Consider the following 21361-nt stretch of genomic DNA (forward strand, 5'->3'; position numbering starts at 1 on the left):
CAGAATATATTGAAGAATAAAGAATATTCTATGTACTAAATATAAAATATTTTTAACATTTAATAACAGGTATCTGTGATATCTCCATGTTTGATCTGTTTACAACAATGTTTTGAAGGGGAACCTCACTTAAGTGATTCCATAATTTCAAACTATAAAAAGCAGCTGGGTGAAGAGTTAGACATTTAAAAGGGACTGTGCAGTCCTGGAGTGACAAGTGGATGTGGGTACTCCTGTGGACACTTAAAGCTATTTTCTTGGGTTGATCTTAAATGACCTCTTGCTCTATGATAAGGATAAATTTGCAGTTTGCTTGATGATGGTGCTGGTAAATTGCTTGGCTCTGTCTGAACTTTTTTTTAAACTAGTTTAATAAGAGTAAGCAAAGTACTGACACAATTGATAATAAAATTTTAAAAACTGGAAAAAAAAAAAGAAGAAAGATAGCATGCCCACTCTTACCATTTGTAGCCAACATCATAATAAAAACTGTAGTCAGCAATTAGGCAAGATAAAGAAATAAAAGCATCCAAATTTAAAGGAAGAAGTAAAATTATCTCTTCTTCCATATGACATCTTAGATATAAAAAATACTAAATATTTTAAAAAACTGGAATTAATGAAAAAAAAAAATAATGTGAAGTTGCAAGATAAAAAAAAAAAAAAAAAAAAAAAATCAACCCAAAAAAATCTGTTGTGTTTCTAAGGAAACTGTGACAAAATACCAGAGATAATCAATTCATAAGAAGGAATGATTTATTTTGGCTCACAGTTTCAAGGTTTCAATCTGTGGTTGATTGGCTCTGTTGCTTTGGGCCTGTCGTGAGAAACTACATCATGATAGAAGCACATGACCAAGGAAGCCTGTTTACCTGAGGGCAGCTGGAAGCAAAGACAGAGACAGAGGATGCTGGAGTCTCAATGTCCCCTAAATGTGCCCCCAATGACCTAGCTTAGTTTCAATAAGCCATACCTTCTAAAGTATGGCTTAACCACTGCCTCCCATTAGCACCACAGGCTGGGGATCAAGCCTTCAATACATTGGCCCTTGGGGGACATTCAAGATCCAACCAATAGCAAACTATACCTCCTGAAGTATGGCTTAACCACTGCCTCCCATTAGTGCCACAGGCTGGGGATTAAGCCTTCAACACATTGTCCCTTGGGGGACATTCAAGATCCAACCAATAGCATTCAAAAAAATTGAAGCCTTGTACCCTCAAAGGATCATGTGTTAGAAGCCTGGTTCTCAGCCTGTGGTACTACTGACTGGGGGTGCAACTTTTGGAAGGTGGGGCCTAGTAGAGGAAAGTTGAGTCACTGGGTGTGTATCTTAGGTATATTGGGACACTGGCCCCTTCTTTTCTCCCTCTTTTCTAACTAGCTACAATGAGGCAAAGAGGCTTCCTCTGCCATACCATCCTGTAGGATATACTTTGCTTCCACAGACCAAAGCAACAGGGTCCAGTGACCAGAGACTGAAACTTGTGAAACTATGAGCCAAAATAAACCTTTCCTCCTTATAAATTGACTATCACAGGTATATTGTCACAGTAACAGAAAGCTGACAGAGAAATTAATAAAGTACTTTCATCTGCAGTAGCATCAAAAAGAATAAAATACTGAGCATGAATTTAACTAAAGAGGTTAAAAAAAACTTGGATTATATAGAAAACATCAAAACACAGATAAAAGAAATAAGACACAAATACATGTCATGTTCATGGATGAAATAACAATACTGTTAAAATGACAATATAATCCAAAGTAACATACAGACTTAATCCATTCTTTACCAAAATCCCCATGGCATTTTTTATTGAAATAGAAAATAACCTTAAATTTCATATAGAATGACATAAAATCCTATGTAGCCAAAGCAATCTTGAGAAGGAAGAAGAGAGCAGAAAGAATCATGTCTTTTTTTCCAAAATATATTATAAAGTTACAGAAATTGAAAAAGAATGGTATTGGATAAAGATAGAAATATTGACCTAAGAAACAGAATAAAGACCAGAAATAAATCCACAAATATGCAGGCAACACATGTTTCAGAGGAGTGCCCAGAATATACAAAAGGGAAAGGACAGTCCCTTCAACAAATGGTATGGGAAAACTGTATATTCACAAGTGAAAGAACACAATTGTACTCTTTTGGGAAATAAGGATCTTAAAAGACTTCACTCCCATGTTTACTGTATCATTATTCACAAGAGCCAAAATGCATTAACAATTTAACATCCATTGATAGGTGAGTGGATATAAAACAGACACACACACATAAACCTTTAAAAAGGAAATCCTGTCATATGCAGAAACATAGATGAACCAGGGGAACCATATGCTAACTGAAGTAAGACATTTGCAGAAGGACAAACATTGCATGATTCCACTTAGATCAGGTATCTAAAACAGTCAAACTCATAGAAGCATAGAATAAGATGGTAGTTACTAGGGCCTGAGAGTAAAGAAAATGGAGAGTTGCCATGTAACTCATGTAAAATTTCAGTTACTAGAGATAAATAAGTTCTAGAGATCTGCTTTACAACACTGACCTAGTTAATATGTTATTGCAAACTTACAATTTGTTAAGAAGGTGTACTCATGTTCAGTGTTCTTATCACCACAAAAACTGTATTAAAAGCTATTATATGATCATACTTCATGATTTTGTAACATGCATCCATTTCAAACATGTATAAAAATTATATCAAACAAACAAAATTATGAATGATTTGTACTTTAGAAGAACTATATTTTAAAACTAAATCAATGAAACAAATTGCACCTCTTGTCTCTATTAAGTACACATTAGGAATTTCTTACCATGATAAGTATCTCTTGATTTGTGTTTCTTGGACAAATCAATGATATCCACTCCATTATAATAGAGATTTTTCAAAACACTTGTGGAAGCTTTTATGTGGCAACACCATTGATTTTCCATGTCCAGGAATCCCTCCAAAGCTGTTGTTCAAAAGGAAAAAACAATATAAATAATATTAATTATTTTCTGATTATCTGCCCCAAATATTAATGATTTACAGATACAATGATAATTATCTTCAAATTTGATTTGCATATTATATTGCCATCTTAATTCCAAATGAAGTTTTAAGATGCAGATTTATCATTGTCTTCATTATAGAGAGACACAATCCCCTTATTACAAGTTCTAGTGATATGAAGCCTTCTCATTATTTTAGATGAGAATATTGTATCGTTATTTCCATGGTGACCTGTATACACTTATCAAAGTGTATCAACCCTAAAGAAAAGGGGAACAGTAAAACTCCATGTCCCTGAATGCCCTCTTTCTGTTCCCAAAAACCTTGCCAAGTTAAGGGAACACTGAGAACAAGCCTGGGCTGGAAAGTCCACAAATGTATTATCTTAAAGGACTTGGGCTTTCTCTTATGCACAATGGAAACCAGGGCTAGTTGGTGCTATCTGTAGAAAGCTACTTTCTTACATGTATACCAGGTCAGTTGCTCCTTAGGATGCTGGTCAGAGAAGCTAACTAATAAGTTAATGCTGATGATGTCACTACTTCTGCAGTCTAAGATATAAAACCCCTCTGAGTAGGGACCTGCACAGGCTGAGGCCACCATGGAAAGGATATGTGTCAACAGTCCAGCTGGCCACTACTGGACAAAGTGGTAAATGTAACAAAGTGGTGAACAAAGTAAGAATATAATTAGTCAAGTTCAAATGAAGTTGTTTAGCTTATTAGATCGCAATATAATAATGAAACCCTGATAATGAAGAATTTAAATGATTTCCCATTTTAGCAGTACATATTCCTATGTATGTCACTGGCAGCATTAAAAATAACTTGGCTTGCTTTGCAATTAGCCAACAAGGACATGTTTGTTCTGTACATGATTTTGCCAAGATTATTTTGGTCAAAAGGATTTTACCCTCATCCTCCCTGTTGCCACTATGGTTCTGCAAAGTTAAATGATTAAAGCATCAGAATCTACTGGAGCATTTGCTGCACAAAGATTGCTGAGCTGGGCCCTGAGTTTCTGACTGAACAGATCTAACCTAGAAGCTGAGAATTTGCATTTCAAACAAATTCCCTCCTGGTGTCCCTATGCTAGCTGGTGATCACACTTTGAGATCCACAGCTTTAAACCGCCAAAATTATATTTCTTGGAAGATTCTCCTCAGGCAAAGTGGAGAAGTGAAAATTTTATTGAGTAACTGAGACACAAAATAATGGTTTTAAAACTCTTTTGTCCTAATGCTTTGAGTTATTTCCTAATGTGATATATAACACTATCCAGAACAATTACCATATGTTAATCACCAAACTGTCTAATAAAGTAAATCTAAAATGTATGTTGATAAATATTTTTTAAGCTTACTGACTGACCAAGTTAGCAGACAGACACGTGGCAAAGTGGGTGTAACAAAAGGACTTAATCACAGAGATCCCTGTAGCAGCCCTAGTAATTTAAAATCTTAAAGGATAATAAACTTAACCTCAATTTCAGGGGTTTAAAAATGACAGACAATGTACAACCGCTCGCAGCCCCTCCAGCGCCCACCCCCACCGCGCGCCCACGACTCACCGGGCTGGGGTTTTTCGCCACCATTCCCTGTGTTCAGCGCGCCTTTGGATTCCATGCCCCAGATCCCCCAGGCGAGAAGGCAGGCTCACCTCTGCAGCAACAGCGATCCGCGGAGGCGCCCTAGGTTCCCAGGAGACACTGCTGTGCAGAAGCAAGAAGCGGAGAGAAGGCAGAGGATGCCCGGGTCTTGGGGCCACTGGCACCGCTGGCCTCCTCTGGGCACTGCTCCTGTGGCTCTAGGCTCTGCAGGCCACAGCGTACCTCCTGCCTCCAGGAAGGAGCGGCGGCACTCTGCCAAGACCGCAGCCCCGCTGAGAAATTAAACTCTGAGCGGGATTCCCCCACTCAGGCCGCCCCGCCTCCTCGGCGCCGCGCAGGCGCCCATTGGCCGGCGCCAACTCGTCACCTCCGGGGTCCGGCTCTCGCAGAGCTGAGGAGCGAAGGGGAAGGACTGGGCTGCTGCGGCCCAGCAGCCGTCCTCAATGTTCCACACTTGGCAGCGCCCTCAGATTCAGGTAAATAAAAGGGATTCTAGACTTTCATCTTTGTGCCTTGCAGCCAAACCTGACCCCTGGGGCCTGAGAGGCACCAGGTGCCTCTGTGAGCAAAGGCCTTTGTTCCTCACACTTCCTCTCTCAAAGCCTCTCAGCTGGGATGGCCTTCAGAGGCCAGGAGCGCTATGAAAATCAAGGTCCCAGAGCTGAGGAGGGGGCCAGTGCAACTTTGACTCAGTTAAGTGACTGGGGGTGGGGGGTGGAGAGCAGATGCAAAGGCCCTAAGGCAGAATCAACTTGGGGTATTCAAGGAACCACCAGAAGAGCACTAAGCTGGGGATAAGGTTAGTAGTTGTTACAATTTGAATATGAGGTGTCCTCCAAAAGGTCAGATGCTGACACAGGAGGTGTGTGATTACACTTTGAGAGCTGTAGCCTAATCAGGGAATTATTGGGTGGCAACTGCAGACACATCCTGTATGGTTGGAGGAGGTGGGTCACCAGGGGTGTGCTTGGGAGCTGTATGTTATGTCCCTGACTCCTTGTGCTGTCTGTTTCTGCATCACTATGAGATGAGTGGCTTTTCTCTGCCACATTCTTCTCCTATCATATTCTGCCTCAGGCCCAGAGCAACATTAAACCACCAAAGACAGAACCTCTGAAACTAGGAACTAAAGTAAACTTTTCTTCCTCTACATTGTTCTCATCAGGATTTTGGGTCACAGTGACAAAAAAGCCAACTAACACATGAGTCAAGTGTATGTAGAGAGGTCTTTGGCCTTGGAGGCCAGTGCAAGGAATTTGCATTTGTTCTGCTGAGATAAGTAGTAACTCCTAGAAAAGGGTAACATTGAGAAGAGACATGGGGCTAGTCTGGGTTTGCAAGAAGCAGACACCAAGAAGGAATTAAATATGTAAGGGTTTATTAGGGGAAGTGCTTTATTGAGATAAAATGGAGCTGGGCAAGATAAGATCTGATTCCTAGTGGTCACTCAGTAAGCTTAAAAATATCTGTCAAATACATTTTAGATGGGTGGTCCCTGGTGGCCATGCAGTCTGAGGAAGATTCTACAAAGCCCTGGGGTATCTTTGAGCTGTCCAGGTGATTCTTTATCCTCCAGAAATGGGCCTGTCTTTGTGTCCTGCCTTTTTTCAGACTCTGGCTAGGTCTGGCCCCTGGGACACATGGCCTCTTATAAATGCAGGGGGCTTTCAGATCCAGACATCCACAGCCCTCAGTGCACTGGGCACCCAGGTTGCTGGTCTGCAAGATGCATCCTCATGTTGCCCACCTGGCTGGCATGGTAGATATGCCCTTGGGCTGTTTCAAGATTAGCTGGGAAGGTGAGCAAGAGGCATGATGATGACCACAAAAGGTTGCAGCTCCAGAACCCCACCCAGGGTTCCCAGATGGAACTCAGTGGGGCCAGACAGAAGTATGTGCCTGCCAGGGAGTCAGGCACTCTCTGGCTCCATCCCTGACACCCAGCCTCCTGACACCCAGCAAATCCTCTGTCTCCCTAAAGGAAGTCAGGCCTGTATCCTGGCTTCTGGCTTTTGTGCCATTTTTATAGCATGGACTTGATTTAGGTGTTAGGGTCTTGCTAAGAATATGCCCTGACACTTGAAAGAACCTTTATTATTATTCTAATTTGTGAAGAACTGGTTGTTGGTATTTTCTTTCCCTTCTCCCCTTTCTTCTCTTCAGAGTCAGGCTGGAGCTAGGTCATTGTTGTTAATTTTAGATCTGAAACTATATCTGGCATGGACTGGTGTCCCCACACTTTCACTTCTTAAAACAGGAAGGAAGGCCCCAGCTGGAGAACTTGGGAGACACAAGAAACTGCTCAGGGCAGTGTTGCAGTGGAAATCATTAAATATACCTAGGAAGCACCAGATTCAGAGAGAGTTTTTGTGTGGTTAAATTAAAAAAATCCCCCTGTCCCTCACCATCTGAGGGCCAGGTCTACACCCATCATGGGTTAGAGAGTGGGAGGTAAGACCTGAATGTGTGGGTTCAAATCCCAGCTCTGCCACTTTCTAGCCTACATGGTTCTTCTCTGCCTCAGTTTCCTCATCTGTTAAATGGGTGATATGATCTATTTTGGCTGGTAGGGGATTAATGAAGGTAGCCTATGTAGTTTTCACTGGAGTGTCTGAGGCAGGCATTGCCTTCATATGTGTTAGCTCTTAGGACAGGTTGAGCTTTCCCAATCCAAAAATCTAAAATTAGAAAAATCCAACATGTTTTGGGTGACAACACAATGCCCCAAATGGAAAATTTTATACCATAAAATTCTGTTTCATGATTCACAAAATTACTAAATATATGATATAAAATTGCCTTCAGTCTCTATGTTTAAGGCACATATAAAAATGAAGAAATTTTATGATTAGACTTGAGTCTCATCCCTAGGATTTCTTATTATGTCTATGCAGATATTCCAAAATCTGGAAAAAAAAATCCAAAATTTAAAGTGCTGCTAGTCCCAGGCATTTTGAATACAATTAATTTCTTTTTTCTTTTTCTCAAATTCAAGACCATAAATCCTGTGGGGTAGAATAAAGGGTTTGGGGCCAGACCTTGCTGGATTCTCCCCAGCCTTGTTTTATGATCTCTGACTCACCTATTTTTTTTCCTAATGTAAAATGGGATCATAACTGCACTTACTCCAGGGATTAGTGGTGTATTCAGGTCAAAGCACATTAGATAGGAGCTGATCTTGCACATCAGTGTTGTTTGCTGGGGCAACACTTTCCTGGAGATTATTCCACACTTCCTGTGAGGACTGTGGCTGGTGCTGGCTTCAGTGGAGCACTTAGTAAATGCTAACAGGTAGCACTCCCTCAAATCCAGGTATGCTGGTGATGGCCCTGCCCAGTGCTGCCCCTTCTTTCCTTCTTGCTCACAGTGTGAGCATTCCCCACAGAACCCCTTACTTGCTGGATCAGTATCTTCTTTTCCCTTCAGTGGGTCTTGAGCATACAGTCCTGGGCTGTTGGGAAATTTCCTTTGGATTCCAGCTTCAGGGAGCCAGCCCAATGCCCAGCAAGGTCTGGCCCCAAACCCTTTATTCTACCTCACAGGATTTATGATCTTGAATTTGAGATAAAGAAAAAAGAAATTAATTGAGGTGGGAGTGGGGACATGCCTGGAGTTACTTGAGACATTTAAAAACCAATTTATAAAATGACTCAGTTAAAAATTGCTGCAGGCCAAGTGGGTACTTGCTGCTGCTCAGATCGTGTATGTTTTGAGCAAGAAGCAGGGAGACCATCAATTTCATTTTGACTGTCATGGTGTGTCAATTATGAAGGATCACTAGTGTTACCATGACCCCCTTTGTTTGCAGTGAAGGGGATCCTTTGCTTCTCAGTCCTCAACGTGATGAGAAAATGGTGCTATTTGCTGGCATGCAAGAAGCCACGGCAAGCACCCTAAGCCTCACCACAATGCAGGAGTCAGAGGCTTTGCTGGTTTGGAAAGCTAGAGTTGCTGAAATTTAAGTTTTGATTTATTTTGTTCACCCATCACGTTTGGCCTTAGTTTTGTTTTTAATTTGAAGAGAAGTTGAAATTGCTTTATCTTGCGCTTTTAACATCTCCACCAAATTGCCAAAAGAAGGAGAAATGCTCCGTTTCCTTTTTAAATGTTAATGATGATGTTAATAAAGCCTTTCCTGACATATTTGAGGAGCTCCTCCATCTCCAGGGAGTTGTGCAGTGATGGGTTTAGTTCTGAATGGATGAAGAGTTCCTGAGAGATAGCGTTTGTAATTAGAACCATTACTTGGTATCTGTACCTTATTTGACCTGTGGTTCCACATGCCTTGGATGTGCATGCACCATGATGGTTTCATAGATACGAACGCACACTCAGGCCCAGTCACTTCGGTTGGTAGTACATATTGTGAGAAAAAAAAAAAAAAAAATGGAGGCATCATTAAGGAGGAGAAAGTGTTTGCCTTTAGTTCCTGCATTATCCTGTACAGGGGCTCTTGAGCTTTGGAAGCCTGTTCTCAGTACAGGAGAACAACTCCCCTGTTTGCAGCAGGAGACTTCGGTGCACAGTGACAACACTGTAGTTCAAGAGGAAACCAGCAATGCTGCACCATAGGCTTCATACACCATGGTTGTTTGCCAGTTTTAAACATAACTAGTTGCAGATGAAGACCTCCTTGAAATGCAGGCTTGTTGGGCTTGTTAAGAATTTTAAGCTTGGATGGAAGAGCCCTAGTGCTGTCTGTTTCCATGCAGGATGATGATTACTAGGCAACAGGTGATTATCAACCAAGGATGCCATGGTTATACTCTGCAAGGTGGTATTCCAGTGGCAAACAGCTGTATAAACTCTTGTAAACAGGATCTACTGACAAAACCCTCTAGCCAAATTTGGAATCTGGCTTTATTATCCAGCAAGTAAAAGCTGAGTTATAATTGGCAGACTTCTGGTACTGGCAGTTGTCTACTTGTTTCTATAGAAACTGATTTGGAAGTCAGAGCTGCACAAAGGGAAAGGGTAAGTTTCTTTTAATTCCATATTTATAAACCCATATATTATTAACTGAGGCATGGTGTCATTTTCCACATAAAGATATACATAAGTGAAATAGATCTCAAATATGAAGTACATATTTCACTTGTGTGGAAACTGATATCAAGTCATTAAATATTGAAAGGGTTTAAATATGGATTTATTTTTCTTGTGACTCTGACTTCACATTTCTTCAAAGAATGAACAATTTAATTCTCACTTTCAGTTATTTTTAATTTGGGAGGTCATAAAACTGATTTTTATCCTTTTATATCTGATTTTATTCTACTTTTCTGATAAGTGAAAGTTGGTATAAAATATGTACAGAGGACATTTTAAAAGTCTGCAAGAATTATTAAAAAAAAAAAAAACCCTGCTGCACAAGAGAAGGAAATGAAGATTTCAGGGCCTGAGTGAGGGGGGCCAGGCTCTTGAGATTGCAGGGAAGGGAGTCTAAGCAGTCTAATTCTGCTTTTTCTTAGGCAACCTCTACCTTGGTGGACCTGCAAGCAGCCTACCCAGTAGATTGGTCCATGCTTTCTTGTTCTCAGCTCTTCAGGTGTCCATGCTGTTAAACACCTAAGCAGGTCTCAGTAGTGGTGCTCTGTTTCATCACCTATAGTCTTTCTCAGCCCCCATGGTGGAAAGTCCTTGCGATACTTGCTACACTGACTCGAAGCTGGCATGTTTCCCTGTGGCTTCCAATGTGGGTGCCTGTCTTTCTGATTCCCTCTTTTTACCCCAGATGTGCACTTCAGGCCTTGAGGACTATGTGATGGGGACTTTCAGTTCTGATGTTGACATCATTAATTCCCAGGTAGGCCCCTGTGTGGATGATTCTAGATTCTTAGGCTACACTTGACTTAACATGACCCTGGTCTTATGCAAACTTTTCTAAAAGTTCCCAGGTAGATTTTTAAAAAGATGACAGTAATTTTGCACTAGAGAAAGACAAAATGCACCCAGACCCTCTGAATGTATTAGTATCTTAAGGATGCTGTAACAAAACACCACAAACTGGATGGCATAAAACAACAGAAACAAATTTGCTAAGGCTGTCTTTGAACTTGGAATTCTCCTGCCTCAGCCTCCCCAACTGCTGGGAATACAAGTATGCACCACTGTACCCAGCCAGGAATGCAGATGTTTCAATTGTCAAGAATGTAAATGCAACACTCAGTCTGAATGATGGAACAAGTGCCACCCTGACCTGCTGTAAGAACATCCAAGGTAAGAACACCAAGGCCATTTGGTGTTATAAAACAGCTTTTTTTCATGAGTACCATGTCTGCATTAAGGAAAGAAATGCCTTTCTCAGTGTCATTGAAAGCTTTTTGAATATAATTGGCTAAACCTTCCATGTACCACATTTATATCCTCTAGACCAATTTTTGGGATAAACTGTGAAGCTAAATGATCATACCAGTGAAAAACAGTCCCCATCTATGCTTGAGACTGGGGATGTTTGCAGATTGACTTATTTTTTGTGTCCACCTCCCTTGCATTCTTAGGTACCCAACAATACATTTTCCCATCCAGCCTGGAGGAACCCAGAGCCATAAGTTAGTCCCACATATCGACTGATTCCCTTTGGGGGCTGGCCATCTAATTTCAGGTCTCAAGAACCAGCTAGTCCCAAACTAATCATAAGGCTATAAAATCACAATATGTTGACATCAAGATTTTGAGGTCTATCCTGACTTCTAAATCGAACTAGGCCATGTATCCCAAGTGTGGTTATGTTTTTTTGCAACAAATTGAGGTCTTCTGATTGAGATATCCTGTGGTTGGCTTAAACCATATTCATCCCAATTTTTAAAAAATATTTTTAGTTGTGTATGGATACAATATCTTTATTTATTTAATTTTTTTTGAGGTGCTGAGGATCGAACCCAGGGCCTTACACATGCAAGGCAAGCTTTCTACCACTGAGCCACAACCCTAGCCCCATTCATCCCAAATTGATAGTAACCTTCCTTATGTCTTTGCTATTCTGGCATTCATAATGGAAGATAAGATGAAGATGGACTCAAATGTGGCTTAATGACTGCAAACTTTAGGAAATTGGTTTGCTCTAAAATGAAATTTTTTCCATGACCTGAATGTGACAAAGTCTCATTTAGAGGTCATAATTTAACATCTGCATAAGAAGTGATTTATAATGAGTCCATCTTTCTTCTTTGATTCTAGAATTAGAGACCATAATTTTACCTAGTCATTCCTTTGTAGGGAGAATCCAACAAGCTAGGGTCAATCAATTGTTCTGATTGTTCAATGGCTGACATCAAAAGAAAAGAACTCAGTGTCTTGAGTGGAAAACTTAGACAAGCTCCTAAGTTTATTAAGATATCATAATGGAGTTTGATAGTTAGCCATTACCAAAAAAAGAATAAGTGAATATTTTATCTTCCCAATTGCAACATGGAAAAGAAGTAATGTGTCTTATATTGGGTAGTCTATTGACTCCCAATACCAAGCAGGAATCAGCAGAAAAGTATCCAAGGTTGAGACACTATAGGTGGTGCCAGCATCCTAAAGGAAATGAATGACACTATTTCATGCCTCAAGTTACCCTCAGTCCAGCCCCAGCGATGGTGACTGACTGGGATGCTGGCTGACTCCCAAGGCTTGCTCATTCTTGGGCCATCATTTTGAGATTGTCTGATCTGAGGTTCCTTCAGCCTCCAGGGCAGTGAACTTTCCAGTGGCCTCTCCTGCCACATATAGGGCAAGGAGTCTTTGAAGCCTGCCCTTAATTAGGTGATCTTTCTTCTAATGTTCTTCCTTTCTGTAACAATGACAGATATTTTCAGAGACTTAAGGGTCCTGTGGAGGAAGAAAGGGGTGACCATTAAGAACTGCAGTCAATAATTGCACTGGTCTTTTGTCCCTCATTTCTCCTTTTATCTATCCATTAAATGTTCATCCTTGTCTAATCATAAAAGACCTGTGGGCTACCTTCAAGGGAAATCCCAGGGCCTACTACCAATTTTGTAATTTCTATCTAATATTTGGAGCAAATTGAAGAATGAACTTATCTTTTAAAATAAGTTGCCCTTCATGAGATGTAGGATCTAAGGGTGCATAATTTTACTAAGCCTTCTTCAATCTTTCTACAAAAGCCCTGGGATTTCACTCCAATCTCTGATCAATTGTTGCCAGTTTCATATAGTTAATAGTTGTCATCCTACTGTTTTTAAGTTCTACTTTGAGACAAATAATCATATGATTGCTATGCCACCCCTGGTGATTCATCATAAATCCATTGAGGATGCTCAGTTGAAAAAGCAGACGACCCACAGGGTATAGAGTTAGTGATATGTAAATCATTCCCCCAAACCCTAGAAGCTTCTGTGTCCTGATGTCTCTCTCTGTCAGTTACAATATGACTCAAAATTACTCGTACATCTCTAGATTACCTCAAAACCTGGGTTAAATGTTGGAATTCCTCTATATATTTATCAGGATCATCAGAAAACCTTCCTAAATCTTCTTGATTTCTTTTAGATCTTTCATAGAAAAACACACCTGCATTTGTCTGATCCAGATTCTCCATTTGTCTCTTGTAATGGGTGTAAACTGGCAATGGGCTTGGTAGGGATAGGCTTACTGTGAAGGAAACCAGAATGGGGGGAGTGGGAGCAGTAGATAATGGTGGGTACAAAGGAAAGTGGGAGAATTGGGTTTTGACAGCTCTGAGTGTTAAGTACATTGTTGAGAGAGAGAAAGGGTTAGTTTTTGGGGGTCCCCTAGGCCAGCAATGTTTTGACTCATCATTGCTAGAAGGGCCTAATCAATGCTGCATTTAGCACATAAATCTTTTGATACTTTAGTAAAAAGAAAGCCTGTAGAGAGGGGACTTCTGGCCATTTTACTTCCTTTCTGCAACAAGAATCTCATAGTTAAAGAGTATTATAGTTTCAACTTCTGTTAGTGGACCATTTATTTTTATCCCCTAATTCATACAGAGGCCAATTAACATGACAAAAGAAAATTAATCTCTTCTTGAGGGTCTCCAGGCAAAAAATGTCCTAGTTTCACAGGATGTACTGCAAGGAGGTGGTAGCTTATATCAATGGTTGATTTGCTGTCTGTAAAATAAAGCCAACCAGGTATAGTGGCATACTCCTGTAATCTCAGGGACCAGGGAGGGTGAGGCAGGAGGATTGCAAGTTCAAGGTCAGCCTCAGCAATATAGCAAGGCCCTCAGCAACTTAACAAGACCTGCCTCAAAATAAAACAATAAAAAGTGATGTGGATGTGCCTCAGTAGTTAAGTGCCCCTTGGTTCAGTTCCTGTTACCCCCCGCACACACACAAACACACAAAAAAATAATTAAATAAATAACAGCCTGATGATATGCCAGGAGTTCTTCAGCACTACTGACCTGAAAGCCAGATGACTACATAAAGGCATCCCTCACATAACATTGCATTTTAAACCCATGTAGTGGTTCCCTAGAATGAGTGTAGCATGTGTGTCCAAGTTCAGCAACTCATGCCTTGTTTTCTGAACTCTGTTTCTCAAACCTATAATCTTATTTAATAAACATGTTTAATAACCTTATGCCAGACAATTGATATGACTTGGGAAGTGACCCTTAATTCTTTTTCAGAGAACTTGAAGAGTAGGATGGGCCTGATGTTGAAAAGTAGAGGGAGCCAGAGGTTTTTTTGTCACCCTGTTGGAATCAGAGCCAGTCCAAAAATAACAACATGATAAATGACATAGAAAAGAGGAAGGATCATTATATTGCAGGGTTTTCCCTTGGAATAAACCCATGAGGGGACATGATGTCCATGCAATGTATTATACAGTAAAAAACTACCATTTTGGTAAAGAAATGATACCAGCTGAGAAAAAAGTTTCTTAGCTGTGCGATATCTTATACTAACTAATTCACCCAAATTATAAGTAGGTAAAGATGGTAAACTCATTGGCCTTCAGTTTCTGGAATAGCCTCAAAAAGAAGGTGGTATGATGCTCATTACTGAAGAGAGTCAGGGGTCACTATAAGGCAACAGCCACAACAGTAGAGTCTCATTGCCTCTCTGGTGGCCTTGGTCAAAAAGATGCCATAAAAAGCAAGAGAGAGTGTACATCTGCATGTCAGGAGGAGGAAAAAAGGTGCCACTACAGTTACTTACTGTAAGAAAAGATGGCACTCATGTGACATATGGAACAGGTTTTGACAAAGAAAAGTGTACACAGAGAAGCCCAAAGCAAAAGGCAAGATATCAGGGGTTAAGTTAGACATCATCTCAACCAAAGCTGGGAGAGAAACAAGGTGAAGTTCATATACCTGCCCTGTAGATGGCTGTTGATCTGAATGGAGGCACCAGGTTAGACATCACAGGAGAGTGGAAAGTTGAAGCTCCAAACTTCAGTTCTTGTGTTCCAAGGAAAGAAAGCCAGACACTGAAAGCCATGCACGAGAACTTTCTCATAAGTAAAAAGTAAAGTAAGGCTCAAACAAAGAGCCCTCTCATGAGAGTGAGTCATCTCCCAGCAGAGAATGAGAAATGAAATAGTGCTGTTTGTAAATGTACTGCTGTTTTATGGTTGCCTTGAGAACTGGGGTCCACCTTCAGCACTCTTTACCAATCGGGGTGTTCAGCTCCTTCATGTCAGGTGGTAGAGTTTTTCATACTAGTGGCCATCATATTAAAGGGGGGGGTGTATTTACAAGTCAGTCCTATGTTAATGTGATTTTGGGGGTCAGTGACTAGACAGAATTTACTTTTGTGCTCCTGAATTACTAAGAAAATTTCTCTTCAGGAATATTTTGAGGCACCTATGGTCATAAGAATGTATATGTGAATATAAAATTCTATTTTCAGAAGATCCCATTGTCTAGCTTTACAATGATACCAACTGACCCTGTGAAGAGTTAGTAATTACCCCACTAATCTTACTTGATATATTTCTTAATTGGCTCCCTTTTTTGGGTTTATTTGTATACCTGGTTTTTTTCCTGCATTTTCTGATTACCCATTTGCCTTAAAAAAATAAAGAACACCTTAAAGTAACTTAAAGAAAACCCATGATATTGCCCTGTTATTGCTTTGCATTTCACTGTTTATTACTCACTACTACTTGATGTCTCCCACCCACTGAGAGAACTAACAATGACTACCTTTGGTTTGGGCAGGTACAGGTCAGAGGAGGGTCCCTTTGCCTTGGAGCCGGCAAGCTCCATGGCAGATGAACAAGATTCCCCCTGCCACCCACAGGGACCATACAGGAAAGCAAGTAGAGTGTGGGGGTTAGCCACAGAGCCAGCTTTGGCATGATGCCCCTCCTCACACTGAACCAGCCAGACTTTGTTAAATGATGAATTTTCTCACTGATCTCCAATAGCTCCATGGGAAAATTGGATAAAAATCCTCCCAGATGAGAAATTAAAGCAGAGCACAACAGTCAAATTTGCCCCAAGATAGGCAAGCAAGGGGACTGGAATGCAGGCTCCACCACCCTGGGTCAGAGCACTATCTACTGGGTGGCAAAGAACTAGGCACAATTGGGCACTTGCCTGGGCAGGCACAAAATTGTGGCTTCACCAGACTGAGGTTCTGATGGAGTTGGTATCTGCTGCAAACCTCCAATTAAACATATTAGCTTTAAAAACAGGAAACCATAAATTCTAAACACTGAAATATTCCCTTTGCTAATAATACTGCGGTACAAAATTTGGATGTCTTTTTCAGGTTTAAAAATGTAATGACATAATTAAATATAGTTACAGCATAATATTAGAAACAACAAAAATGCAAACATGGCATTCAGATTTCTCACAAAACACATTTTTCTCCAGATTAAATTTTTTTTATTCAGATATATTATTTGTATATCTTTATGGGGTGAATCACAGCAATTCAATATATGTATACAAGTTTTATCATGCAATATTAACTTTACTTCCAGAGGTCACTAGAGTGTAATCTCCCTTTAGTCTTTTATGATTAATGACTTTGAATAGAATTCATATTCTATTCTTTGAATAGAATTCACTACTGTGTCAAGAGAGACTGTCTCTGTATACCCTTCAAGAATGGGGACATTCTAGCATTTCAAACAGACATTGATGCAGGACAGATGAGGCTTATCAACTGTGGAATTTTGGGGAAGAAGGCTTATTTAAGTTGCAGCAATCCAGAGGGACTAATGCCAAAAAGTCTCTGGACCCCAGGTATAAAAATTATCTGAGATTTATACTCAGTTAAACAACAGGGTAGTTAATATAACAGTTACTTTTTCTTCAGTGTTCTTAGGTTAAACAGAGATTTCACAACTTTTTACTAAGAAAACAGAAACAGTAACTTTTGTACATCAAAAAGCTTGATTGCAGACTTATTTTCAGGTGTAGATGGGCAAAATACCTTTATTATTTATTTATTTTTATATGGTACTGAGAATCAAAAGCAGTGACCCACACATGCTAGGCAAGTGCTTTACTACTGAGGAACAACCCCAGCCCTGCTGACCTAACATTTACAAGAAAGAGAAATCTGACCTTTACAACAAAGAGGAGCTCAAACCACAATGAGCTCTCTAGAAGTCCTGTTAACTTTTTAAAAAATATCTTCTTCGCTAGGAGAAAAGCTTGTATGTTACAATTGGTGTGGGTCTTTTGGGGACTTCATCATTTGGAGTCTTTTGGGGACTATACCATTACTCCCTTTGATACTCATTATTTAATCTTTTAAATCAAAGGCCATTATTATCTTCTTGGTTTAAAGCTTTATGTGATGTCATATCTTAGTTTCTCTCTCTCTCTCTCTCTCTCTCTCTCTCTCTCTCTCTCTCTCTCTCTCTCATCCTCTTATAGAGTAGACCTAATAGTTTTTTAAAAAAATATTTTATTTTTTTAATTTTAGGTGGACACAATATCTTTATTTTATGTGGTGCTGGGGATCGAACCCAGTGCCGCATGCATGCCAGGTGAGCGCACTACCACCTGAGCCACATCCCAAGCCCAGATATAATAGTTTTAATGTAAAGGGAAGACAAACATGGAAGAAATAAACAAGTTAATAGCATAATCTCTACTGTGTCAATTATAATTTTGAATCCACCAAGAATAGAAAACCATCCTCCAAGTAGTGAGCTTGGATCCTAATCCTTAATGCCCTTTGAGATTTGAACTGGTACATGTACTAGTTTTCTGATATTGTTAGCTATGTGTTTTATTGTTATCAATCCTGAAGTAAGCACCAAGGAAAGGACTATGTCCATGACAGAAGTAATGAATCATAGTATAAGAGCCATCTCAGCAGATGAAACAGTTCATTTGTCCTGCTGGTTAGTTTATTTTCTACCCTCCATTGATCAGCCAGCCCCAAGTGGCTCAGGCAGGGCTAATGTTTCCTCAAGCAGGTGTGCGCAGGCTAGTCAGGTTCCAGAGTGACTAGAGCAGGGATGGTGTTCTTCTGATCCTCAAGCTTGTCTGCTGTTTCCTTCTTCCTAATGGTCAGCTGAAGGGCTGCAAATTAAGGTGGGAAAGCTGCTAAAGAATGTGTATGACAATATAAGATTATATTTTCAAAAAGTCCCAAAACAGGTCAAAAGGAACAAGATATTACAAAATGTGCATCTGTGTATATGTATATACATATGTTGATATATTTGGTGACACTGTAAAGAAAACTATGGAATTGTGGACAGTGCTCCATGTATGTGTGGTAGAGCTGGGGGATATCCCAGGAGGTTTAAACTACATAGATTTATCTTAATGTAATTTTAAACAAATTTGAAAACAGCCTATAATTTTATGAGCCTGACCCAACATTTCATGCTTTAGCTATGATCTCCCATATATTATTATTTCATCTAAAAACATGAAGTAAATTTAAATTTCCTACCTCAGAGGTCAGTTTTCTTCCAAAGGTGCATCTCTAAGTGTGTTGCATTTAATCTCGGCATATATTTCTTCAGGGAAATAATGCCAAAAGCCTTCCTGGCTCCCAAATTGAGGTAGTGCTCAACAGCTTAATTTACCCCTGGCTAATCATTCTCACCATCTTTATTCTACAAGATGCAAAACCAAGGTTGTACCTAGTTCTGTACTCTGGTCAAAATCACCCAGTTAAGAGGGATTTGGGTCCAGCTGTACCAACTCTGAAAACTTTGCCTTTCCTCACACTACCCTTTAGCAAGACAAAACTTACTAACTTATATTTTTCCTTTCTTGATAAATCTTTTGGAAGCAGCTCATGTTAGGCTAAATTTGATAGATCTAGGGGAGTATTTTCCCAAGAGACTGCTTTTCCCCAATCCAGGTTTATGGAGTCTGGTCAGTCAGGCTGTCCCCCAACTGCTGCAATGTACCTAGGCTTCTCAATACTGCCCATAGGCCCATTGCCCATCAGCCCTGTCTCCAGGACCCAGAGTCCTGTTCAGGAAGGAGTGGGGTGGGGGCGTGGGAGAAGGGGCAAGGGTGGTAAATTCAGGAGAAAGGACAAGAGGGTTCTCCCAGAGCAGCCGGAGATCCCTTCCCAGCTTGCCCCACAGGGTCAAAGTCCAGACCTGGCCTCTCACCAGCTGGCTGAACCCACCTAGCCCAGCATACTGCCTGCTGCGAGGACTGCAACCTTTATTTAAAGTACTTACTTGTTTTCCTTGGATGAATTCTCTGAGTTAGCACCACAGTTCCTCAAGGGTCTAGAAGGACTGGTGGCTAGTCCTAGGGGAGGAAAGGCAGGTGGCATGCGGTAGACGCTAGCGAGGCCACTGTCATGTAGAATGCCCAGCTTCCCCAGCTTCTGCTATCTTGGGCAAAACAGCAGCAGCCTTGGGGCTGAGTTGCTGTAGCAGCAGCAGCAGCAGCATCACCAAATGGTGGCCTCTGGTGACAGCAATGAGCAGCTGCTTCCTGCATAGGGAGTTGAGCATTGGCGTTGGGGCATCTGTGGAGGCATCATCTGGATGGTTTGGGAGTGTGTTTGCAAGGTGGTCCGGTGGTGGTATCAGTGAAAGAGTCCAGAAGTGTGGTGGGGGCAACAGAGGCTTCCAGCCATAAGCAGTTTTGTCCTGCATTGCTAACAGGAGTCCCGCTGCAGTTGCAATAAAGTTCGGCATCCAGTACTGAGTATCACTGTCTGGCATCCATGTTGGAGTCTGGTGGCAGAAGCATGGAGCTCCAAAGTCTGGTGTGGCAGTAGCAACATGCAGCTGCATCAGGGTCTGGTGTCAAATATAGGACCTTGGGGGTGTCACCATGGAGTGAAATGCATTGACGTTGGAGCATAGGTGGGCAGCGTAGGTGTCCAGCTGGGGTTTGGGAGTTCAGTTTATGTGTGATGGTGGTGGCACCAGAGAGTCCGGAAGCTGATGCAGTGGCAACAGAGGCATCCAGCCCTGAGTGTCTTCATCCTGCAGCAGTGACAGGAGTCTGGCTGCAGTGGCAGTGAAGGCAGCATTTAGCAGCCATGTGGGGAGTCCAGTGGCTGTGGTGAGGAGCTCCAGGCTGGCAGCAGCAGTGAGGGCTTGGGGCAGTGAGTGTTACAGTCAGACGGCAACTAGTAGTTGGGATGGCTTCCATGGTGACTGCTCCAGGACATTGGTGTTGCTTCTGTCAGAGCCGGCCTACTCAGGAAGCAGGACATAGGAAGTGGTGGTACCCAGACAGTCTCTGAGGACTTTATGCTGCCCACATCTGCCCTGCCTGGCACTGGCCATATCCCACTGGGCGGCTGCTCACCCCATTCCCCACTATGGCCTCTGAAGAGGAACTAGGTCATCTGCCAAGTGGGGCAGCTTTGGGAGAGGACCCCTGTTGACATAACTACAGCCATCTTCCTTACCCCTTGCCCACTTTATGAATACTGTTCTTATTCTCAAAAGATAAAAACCTGAGTATCTCTGTTCTCTCCTTGAGAGATAAAAAGTTGCTCTTCTCTGTTCTTAAGAAACAGTAACTTAGGGCCTGGGATTGTGGCTCAGCAGTAGAGTGCTCGCCTAGCATGGGCAGGACCCAGGTTCCATCCACAACACCACATAAAAAATAAAGGCATTGTGTTGTGTCCATCTACAAAAAAAAATTCTCTCTCTCTCTCTCTCTCTCTCTCTCTCTCTCTCTCTCTCTCTCTCTCTCTCTCTCTCTCTCTCAAAAAAAAAAAAAAAAAAAAAAAGAAAAGAAAAAGAAACAGTAACTTAGTCAGGGGTGGTGGCACATGCCTGTAATCCTAGCAGCTTAGGAAGCTAACGCAAGAGGATTGGGAGTTCAAAGCCAGCCTCAGCAAAAGTAAAGCACTAAGCAACTCAGTCATACCCTGTCTCTAAAATAAAGTATAAAAAAGGCTGAGGATGTGACTCAGTGGTTGAGTGCCCCTGTGTTCATCCCTGGTACCCCACAAAAAAAGAAAGAAAGAAAATGCTATTAAAAGAAAAGAAACAGTGACTTACTTTCTCCAAAAATCAGGTGATACCAGTCACAAAGGCTAAACCTGCCCCTAACAGGTATAATACCAGATATGTAGGACCCCAGTAGACCTCCAGGAACTGAATCTGATGCAATCACACAAGAGTCTTTATTGCAAGCTCTAGCCTGGACTCACAACTGTTTCCAATGCAGCAGTCCCTAGGAGTGAGCCCTGGTCCTTTGTTCAGTGAGATTTTATAGGGTTTTTGGGGATACTCTATGTGTCACAAGATCACACAGTGAATCATTTCATATCACGGGAAAATCAAACAACAACTCTTAACATTGATTAGCACATTTATTGACAGGAACAAGTTGGGTAGGGGTGATTGCTTGG

General features: G+C 41.2%; 1 long non-coding RNA gene across 7 annotated transcripts in view; it reads left to right on the forward strand.

The window, feature by feature from the left end:
- The first annotated feature begins 4917 nt into the window (after positions 1-4917).
- The window catches only part of LOC131423271 (uncharacterized), a 57886-nt gene continuing 41442 nt past the window's right edge, over positions 4918-21361 (forward strand). Inside the window, exons 1-3 of one of the 7 annotated variants that reach the window (XR_009224609.1) lie at positions 4941-5092; positions 10351-10422; positions 10693-10835. This is a non-coding gene — a long non-coding RNA (uncharacterized LOC131423271). Of the gene's footprint in view, positions 5093-10350; positions 10836-21361 lie in introns of all 7 variants that reach the window. The other 6 variants (XR_009224611.1, XR_009224612.1, XR_009224610.1 and 3 more) reach the window with 6 other exon arrangements.

This window comes from Marmota monax, unplaced genomic scaffold, assembly GCF_021218885.2.
Source record: "Marmota monax isolate L192 unplaced genomic scaffold, Marmota_monax_Labrador192_F-V1.1 WCK01_AAM20220418_F8-fsc00497, whole genome shotgun sequence".
Classification (NCBI taxonomy): Eukaryota; Metazoa; Chordata; class Mammalia; order Rodentia; family Sciuridae; genus Marmota; species Marmota monax.